The following is a 9322-nucleotide window of genomic DNA, read 5'->3' on the forward strand; positions in this document are numbered from 1 at the left end:
GGTGACCAGAAACCCCTTTCCAGTGACCCCCCCCCCCCCCAGCCCGGGCTACTGTCCTGGTCATTGTGGCCCCGCTGATGCCGGAGGCCCCCGTGCGGTCCGGGCCAAGCGAGCTGTGTCCACCTTGGGGACCCTGGGGCCGAGGGGGGCTGCTCTCAGGTTACTGGCAGTGAAGGCCTCTGTCCCCAGGTCGGCCTCCTTGCAAAGCCCCCCCCACCCGCCCACCCATTTTGGAGTTGAATTTTGTAATTTTTCAGATACGACCAGAGCTTTTCCACCTGTCAGCTTGAGCTTTCCACTTGTGTGATGTGTTGTCATCTGACCCACGGAATCCTAAAGCTCGTGAGATTAAAAATTTCTTGAGTGTCACGTTTCATTTTCCTAGCGATGTTTCTCCGGCTGTGTTATCGTCCAGAGAGTGTCAGATAGCAGTGCTAGGAGGTAGCGAAGCTGGGCGTGTGCGTGTGTACGGGTAGTGGAAGGTTAAAGGGTAGGTGAAGTGACTTTGTGACAGGTGACAGTTTAACCCAAGTATGGAGAAGTGCTACCTATTATAGCAGATTGACATGTGCACACAGTTTAGGAAGGGCAGAAATGTGATTTTTTTTTTTCCCTAAAGAATCGATCTCCGTTTCACTCTTCAGGCCCTTCTCTGCCTAGAGGAGATGCCTTGATTTCTTCCAGCCCAGGAGCCTCGATTTGATCCAGTGATTTTTTTTTTTTTTTTTCAGCAACAATGAAATATCTTAGTTACCTGTCATTTCAAAGGTTGGTCACTTTTCAATGAAGGGCATGGGGAAGGACCTCTTTCCGTTTCCCTCAGTGGCATCTGGGAGCACGGTGGGAGTCAGCTACAGTCAGAGCCGTGGCACGGGGCGGTGGCTCTGGGTTATTCGCGGTCCCCCTGGTCCCCGAGGGTCTCCCCACGCTGTGCCTGGCCTGCCCGGTCTTTTGAGCATCCTGCTCATTTCCCTGACCGATGCTTGTGTACCTTTGGTTTGGAGACTCCCGATCTGGGCTGCAGGTCCCCTCGGGACTCAGGTTCCGAGCACGTCTGCGTTGCCCACTACCGCCGTGGGGACCTTGGGTTCAGTTCTGCACGCCTCAGTGGAGTGGAGCTGGCCCTTCGGCTCACACGCCGAAGGCACGCTTGGCGGTGGAGACTCTTCCAAACCTCCTCCTGCTGCCGTTTGGCTGCTGAGCCATTCCCAATTCAAGGCCTCCCCGACGGCTTTGTGACGGGCTCAGTCTCTGCCCAGGAAAGCCCAGGAAACACCACCAGTGGCTCCTCAGATCTCCCTGAACCAATGTGGTGCTTCTCTTTGACGACTGACCTCTCTGCCCCTGCGATTGGAACCCTGAGTGGCGAGGAGGGAAGTAGACCCTCTCATCTGACCCCTGGTCCCTCTCTTCCTCTCGCTCTCCCTATTGACCCTAGCACTCAAATGCTTTCTCCTTTCCAATTCCCGTCCTCTAGGAAGTGACATGTAACTGTCGACCCGAGTCCTCTGAGGTTGGCTTTTATAGGCCAAATGCTCAGGTTTGGGAAGTTTCAATAAAGCCCTTTCCTTTCTCAAGAAAGTCTGGCTCCTGCTAAGTCAAAAGCCTTCGTATCCAAGCACTAGTCTTGCCGTGGATGTAAAATCTTGTAGAACCGTAAGGCGATTGACGATCACTCTTCTTGGCTGTGTGTTGCCCTTTTCTTGAAGCCACGATCTCCACGGATTAAGAGGGTGTGGGAAAGATGGGGAACAACTCTCCCCATGTGAGGGTTAGACTGTTCGATCAAGAGGCACATGATATCTGATTGCCAGTTTTCTTCATGATCTTAGCCACTGTTGATATTTAGTGCCTAAGTTGATTATATAAGAAGCCCGTTAGGGCTACTTTTATTCTCTGGAACCTTCGTATATATGCGAGATTCAGAAAACGGTGGGTCAATTGGAGATGAGTTTTCCCAAACGCTAGTATAATTTTTAGAGCTTTGGAATATGCTTTACTTGTTTATGTGTTTGGCATAAACTGGCTTGCCAAAGCCACATCAAGCTTGGGACAAATGCAGAGCCACATGCTGGGGAGAAACCAATTTCTCTGGCTCTGTCCCTCACCTGCCATTGTGGAACTTCTCCCCCGGAAAGGCCTCTTTCTGTCATCACTTACCACTGGAAGTCCCCAGGAAGTATGGCCTGTATGCTCTGGAAAACAGCATTCTCGGCCACCGTGGGGTCTCCTCCTGTCCCTTCCCTTGTTGCCCATACTGGCTCTGACTCCCTTTGGTGTTGTCTTCTTTAAAACTTCTGGACTCCATGAACTCCCGCATAGGTGGCCCTTTGTGGCCGATGTAGGTGACATCTTTTACTGGAGCTCAGGGGCAGCGTCTGCCAATCGTCCCCCCAAATACCCATTTTCTCTTCCTCCTGGATACATAGCTGTATTACATTTCTCAGTCACCCTTGAAATTGGTGTGACCATATCACTGATTCCTAGACAATGCTAGATATTTGGGAGTGGTGTGTGCCGTTGCTGGGAAGAGCTGCTTTGCCCCCTCCATACTATCTTCCCCCTTTCGTTGGTTAGATGCAAACGATGGTGACACCCCAGAGCAGAGAGCTGTAAATTTCTCCTGGAGCAAGCAAGATCGTAAACAGGTGAAGTCGTGAGGGTCATATGGTGCCTGTCCCACGTACTTAATTCAGCTGTTGTGCTGCAAGAACAGCCACAGACAGTGGGCATAACTGCATAAATGCCCCCCGTGTTCCCATTAAAGGTTATTTTTAAAAAGAGGCACGAGAACACAGTCCATGGTATCAGGGTAGGGCTGTACCAGGACGGGTGGCAGCTCCACTTGCAGTTAGCCCAGCTTGATGTCTGAACTTGTTAAATCACTAAGCTGTACACCTGAAACTAATGTAACGTTGTGTGTGAACTATATTTTTTAAAAACAAGAAGGCATGGGCTGTATAGTTTGTTGGCATTTGCCATAGCAGGTGGCAGAGCCACAAGATGGAAAGGGCTTGGACACTGGGTACGGAGGAAGGCAGCCTGTCAACCAGGAACACCCACCTTCACCTGCCACATGTGGGAGAAATAGACTTTTATTGTTTTTGATACATATATTAGTTGCTGGGGTAGGACTCTGCCCTAACGGACGGCAAGCAGCCAGGTGGCTTGACATCATGGAAATTCATGGTCTTACAGTTCTGGAGGCTGGAAGTCCACATGTGGGCAGGCCTGTGCGTCCCCTGAAGCCCCTGGTGTCGGGTGGTGGCTGTCAGTCCCTAGGCTTGAAGCTGTATCACTGTGGTGTCCGCCTCTACCCTCACATGGCATTGTGGTTGTGTGTTCATCCCTGTGTCTCTTCTCCCCAACAAGGACACTAGTCACGTTGGATGAGGGGCCTGTCCTACTCCAGTAGGGTGTCATCGCGATTTTCACCTTACTTGCATCCACAAAACCCTATTTCCAAAAGATGTCACAATCACAGGGACCAGGGGTTATGACTTAACGTATCTTTTGGGATATAAAATCGAATGAATGTGAAGCTATTATACATTTTTGGGGGGAAGGAAGAGTTTTGTTCTGACTGAGGCCCACTGGACTGTGAGCACTTGAGTGGCATGCTGTTCTTTGTTGGGGAAAATTATTTTTCACACTTTGTATCTCACTTGATGTGTCTCAGAATTGTGTGTGTGTGTGTGTGTGTGTGTGTGTGAAACGACATATTCACTGGAAAGAAGAGCCACCATCTTTCTAGAGCTCACAGCCCAGGCCACAGGGGGTGGTGATGCAGAGCTAAGAAACGACAGCATCTTAGCAAGAGGCAGCCTGTGCGCCCGAGCACCACTCCACCTGCTGGTCCTGGGGCTGCTCGGCTCCGTGTCCCCTCAGTTCCCTCTGCATGAACGTTCTCCAGGAGGCTCATTAGTCAACGGTACTCTCGGCAGAACCGCTTCCTTCTATCCTGACCCCTCTGCTGGCACCCCCCACAGACATGACAGGACAGGCTTAATCCTAACCTGAGTGCAGCAGACACCCCTGCTTGGTGTCCTTTTACTGAGAACTATATAAGGCGTTAATGACAAATGTCAATGACAATGTCACGGCCATCTCCAGCCAACAGAGTTCTTCTAGGTGCAGTGTAACAGAAGTAACTGGTGCACAGGAGTCTGTCAGGAAACTCACTCAGGCAATTTCCTTCCAGCAAAATTTCGAAATGAAAGGTATAAACCAAGGTGAGTCCAAGCATGGAGTTTTTATCCGTGTATGGGACACCTTGGCAGCCACCACCTGGTAAACTCATTATTTTAGTTCTTAAACCCACTAATGTGCTATTATGTGAACAGCAAATGAAAAATGAAATGCGGGAATTGGTGAATTTTGAGAAGGCCATGTTGGTGCACATGAGGGTCTGTGTTGAATCATTAAAGTTTCTTAAATTTATGCAAGTGATCAGCACAAAAATGTGTTTCCTGGTCTTCATGTGCTTGGAGGCCAGCCTTCTTTCTCCTACCTCGAGGAGGCATGTGCTTCCAGGCTGGCTTACTGATTTGTGATCAACCAGCAGAGATGCTCGCCATGACTTTGGTTTCCAGCCCCGTCTGGAAGAACTCTAGCCTGGGGGCATCTAAACACATCATTCAGAGGCCTGTGATGATGGAAAGAAAGGTTTTGGGTTTTTGGATTTTTGTTTTTGTTTGGACTTGGGTCAGGGCCTCCCATTTACGGCTGGGATGCGTACTGGATGGTCTCAGATGTGCTCTGAAGACCGGCACGGGCCTTAGGGGAGTCAGCCGCAGCGGGGCCTTCAGGCAACTCCAAGAGCAGGTTATCATCCGAAGAAATGTGTCTCTTGATCAGTGAACGTAAATGCTGAATAATGAGGCTGTGGAAATCTTCCCCTTCCCCCCCACCCCGGCGATCTTGCCCCCCTCAGGCAACCTGCATAGTTAGACCCTATGCCGAGGTCATGAGCTCTTCTCTGTGGCTTCTCCATCAGGCTTTGACTCCTAGAAAATAAGGGTTCCCCAAGGGATTGCAAGTCAAAACCCAAGAACCAAACTTACTCTTGTAAATGACATGAATGACATATTGGTGAAAGGAAAGAAAAGTGTGCCCGGTAGGTAGAGATGCGAGGACAAGAGCTGGCAGGGAGGCTAACTTTCTGCCCGCGTATGCGACTGATCACGCAGGCCTTCAGGTGAGAACCGCCGTCACACCACCTTCCTGGGATGGAAAGATGTCTTCTAAAAGGATGAACCATTCTTGCTTTTGTGGGGGGTGGTCTACTTGCAGTGAGTCTACTTGTCTCATGCCTTCCTGTCCACCCTTTTCCCTTTTGAGCCCCCTGCCTAACTTTCCATCTTCTCTAATAAAGAAAAATCAGGGTCAAAAACAAGGTTGCGGACAGTTCTTTCAGAACAACAGCAACAAGAAGTTGAGCTCGTTATTGGCGTTTAGAAATCAGGCAATTGCACCTAAGAATCTGCATTTTTTGCATCTCCTGTAAAATAGGTACACATGGCAGCAGGGGGCCTGCATTTCTGCATGTTAGGAAACACTGGGTCCAGGTTCAGATGGAACAAGGCAGATGTCCTTGTTCAAGCTCTACGCATGGGCGTGACCTTCCCTGTCCTTGCAGGCATTTGAACTTGCAATGTCTGATCTACAGGAAAGCAGACTTCAACAATTGTAATTTTCTTCCTTGAGATTCCAAGTCTTGTTTTTGTTTGGAAATGAGCCACAGCCAGGGAATGGAAATGGCCAGTGAAAAGAGGTAAATAAATGGACTTCCCTAGCCCCACCACCTGGGTACCTCTCACAGTAACGGGGTTTGGAATTGCCCGTGTCTGAAAGGCTGGCGGGATGGGAAGACCTAGCTGGAGAGTACGTATTTACGTCCATGGGTACATGTCAAGGAGAGAGGTTTTCCCCACAAGACCAGGGTGACTGGTCCTGGCTGCCAGGAGCAGTTTGTGAGGCCGGCCCTAAGGCTTCCAAGGAGACTGTATCCTGACCTACGGTAGAACCTACGGTCGCCTGGCTAGACAAGAAAGTTGCTGGGTAAGACCACTGGAAAGCTTTTGGATTTAGTTAAACTTTGCCCTCTCTTCACCTTCTTCTACCTAGCGGATTTCCTCTTGCAGATGAGTTCTTGCTTCCTTGCCCAAGACCATGCCCATTTTCCAGGTTCCAGTTGGTTGCGGAGAAATTGGAATGTCTGCTATTTTGAAAATATAATCAGAAAGAAATATAAAAACCATGATAAATGAAATACAACCCGTTTTCTGGTTTTTAATACTAAATAAGACAAATATTTTTCTATACGTATTTGTGTTCCTGACTCTTAAATGCCCCGCCTCCCCATGATTGCTATTCTCTTATGATTTATTTTATATGGTCTTTTTCCAGGAATCCTTCTATCCCATTGGGTTTTTCCTTTCTTTCCTTTTTTCTTTTTTTTTCTTCTATGCTGCTATGTTTTCCTTTTATTCTAGAATCTGTGTTTAATTTTCTAGCTCTCTGCTTTTATTCTTATTTTTCTTTTGTCAGCCTGATCTCTTTTATTTTCTGTTATTGTTTCCTTTTCTCCCTCTTGGTGCCTTCATGTGCTATTGTACGTGGTCTGTTTATTTCTCTCTTCTGTTCAGTTTGTTTTATTCTCTTACCATATATTTATGCCTCCTGCATACAAACCAACCATACAAACAAAAAACACAAATGGACTCTTACTGGTTAATTGTGGCGATCTCCCTAATTTCTTTACAATAACCACATACCATAAATCAATCTTTATACTCTGAGTTGCTAAAATCCCATTAAAACAAAGCTTAGGACCCCCTCCCCCATATTCTACAGAAAATTATAATATTTTTATTAATTTTTTCTAAAGAAATAACATTTTCTTCCCTGTGGTAGCTGCTGGACTGGAAGTCATTATGTAGGTTCTGATGCCATTTTGTTCATTTGCTGCCTGTCTTACCTTAAAAGAAGAGTGTCTTTGGATCTCAGCTTCTTCCTCTGTTACAACTAAGGAGGACTTGCTGCTCAAATCCTGGTCCTCAGACCAGCCACATTGAAGGCAGCTGAGAACTTGTTAAGACTCAATTAGCTCAGGTCTCCTCCTCCTCACACTTCTTGACACAGAATCTACAGTTTTTACGAGATCTCAAGGTGCTTTATGCGCTCATCAAAGTTTGAGAAGCACAAACTGATGATCTCCAAGATTTTTTACAGCTTTGAGTTTGCTGAACATAAGTGAAAACTTATTTTAGCAAGTGAAACAATAAAGTGAAAACTGCCTTGCATACATGCCATAGCAAAGTCCTCCCAAAATCTTTGCTAAAAAGCAAGTAACTTGAGGTCCTCCCTTAGAACAACTAATTCAGAAGCTCCAGGGACTTTTTTTCCCCCATGTCTGAGGTAATTTTTAATGAGTGGACTGAGAACCATTCAGGTATCCTACTTGGAACTTCTTTTCTGTTGCTATCAGCACTGCTTTCTTGTGGATGTAAGGGGAGTAATTACTGTGGAAAGAGGAACTCGCAACTATTTGGTTTTACCAAACCCATCAAAACTTGTTCTGGGGAGGATAAAGGTGTAAAGAGATAATTATTGAAGGTGACCATGTATTTTTATTGCATTCTGGGAGCAAAAAGCAAGGTTCACTCACAATTTTTCTCTCAAGTCTCACTCAGACCTCTGACAATGGGAGTGTTTGTGGTAACAAGAAGGAAGTAACCCCTGGTGAGTGATAGATATGAAATCGTATCCCGAGAGTCCCGGGGAGTGGGGGTGGGTATTTCAGCAGGATGGTTTCATTTCATCATAGCTTGGTGCTGGTGTTGACTGGGTGAGCACAATTAGCCACATGCTATGATTGAGTTACCAAACATTAAGTTCCAATTTATTTTTAATTATTTCAGGTTGTTGAGCTGTAGCTGATTTAAGAAAAATTGAAACCAACTGATTTTTTTTTTTTTTTTCTAAAACTTCCATTATAGTATCTTTACTGTGAGAACTGGGGAAGGAATAGTCATAAAACAGTTTGTCACAAGAGCAGACGATGTGCCCATACCATCATGGGGAAATTCCTTTATGTTACAGTTTTTCAAGCCAGACGTGAAGAAACTGTGTCTTTAAAGATTAACTTTGCTTTTCTTTTACAGTTAATTTTTTTCTTCAGTACTCAATGAGACCACAAGCAAAGGATTACATTTGGGGAGTGATTGAATTACTTGATTAAAATAAAGAAAATATGTATTTCACTTGAACATTTTTTTGCTTAGTACAGCACTTTCTTTTCTCAGTTTCTAGGTCCTGAATTATTTCTGCGTCATTAAGTTTAGCTGAGGAGCCAAAATTCTGTCATTGCGGGGGGTTTCTGAGGTGTCACATCGAAGAAGAGAGATATTTAGAATAAGATGTCACCTTGATCTGTTCCTTGAGTGTTAGTCCAAGAAGTTATGTGAGCAGAGAAACATCAATTTGGCTGGACATCTGTCTCTCCCACTGGGTAGCAGAGTCCCCGGGCAGCATCTTTAGTTGAGGATGGGCCATGGCCTCATTTCACCAGGTCTGCAGAGAGTCTCTAGAAGTTAGGTGATTTTTTTCTTCCTATATTGGTCAGAATCACATGAAGATTTAACAAATATGTCCTCAAAAATGATTCCAGCCCTGGTCAGAATTGTGAAGTAGGAAACTTCCTCTCCAATTGCATTCTCTCTTTGATTGAAACACTTTTCCCTAGTGTTGGTACTTTTTGTCTCTTAGGCTCCCATCTCTGACCTACTGACACCTGCTGCCTACGTATGGTATCTTTGCAATAACTTCCTCGAGCCACTCTCTCATTTTCTTCGAGCCACTCTGCATTTTTTTCTGGGTAAAGAAATCACTAAACTGACATATTTTCCTTATTCACAAGGTATGTATGTATGTATGTATGTATGTATGTATGTATGTATGTATTTATTTATTTATTTATTTTTACCACGTTTGTAGATTTGTATAACGTTCTCCTCAGCTTTCTTAAGTCTTTTGTAAAAGGGAGGAAGTTGAAGAGTTTCCTATCAGGGGCGCCTGGGTGGCTCCGCTGGTTAAGTGGCTCAGGTCATGATCTCAGGGTCCTGGCATCGAGCCTCATGTTGGCTCTGTGTTCAATAGGGAGTCTGCTTGAGGATTCTTTCTCTCCCTATCCCTCTGCCCCCTACTTGTGTGCACTCTCCCTCTCTTAAATAAATAGATAAATAAATAAATCAATAATAAATAAATAAATAAATAAATAAATAAATAAATATTTAAAAGAAATGCTTCCCATCAAAAACTG

At 45.7% G+C, this 9322-nt stretch overlaps 1 long non-coding RNA gene across 1 annotated transcript in view; it reads left to right on the plus strand.

Moving 5' to 3' along the window:
• Positions 1–8914, plus strand: part of LOC112643817 (uncharacterized) — a 29174-nt gene extending 20260 nt beyond the window's left edge. Inside the window, exon 3 of the long non-coding RNA XR_003125916.3 lies at positions 8770–8914. This is a non-coding gene — a long non-coding RNA (uncharacterized LOC112643817). The remainder of the gene's footprint in view (positions 1–8769) is intronic.
• Positions 8915–9322: the final 408 nt, after the last annotated feature.

This window comes from Canis lupus, chromosome 1 (genome assembly GCF_003254725.2).
Source record: "Canis lupus dingo isolate Sandy chromosome 1, ASM325472v2, whole genome shotgun sequence".
NCBI lineage: Eukaryota > Metazoa > Chordata > Mammalia > Carnivora > Canidae > Canis > Canis lupus.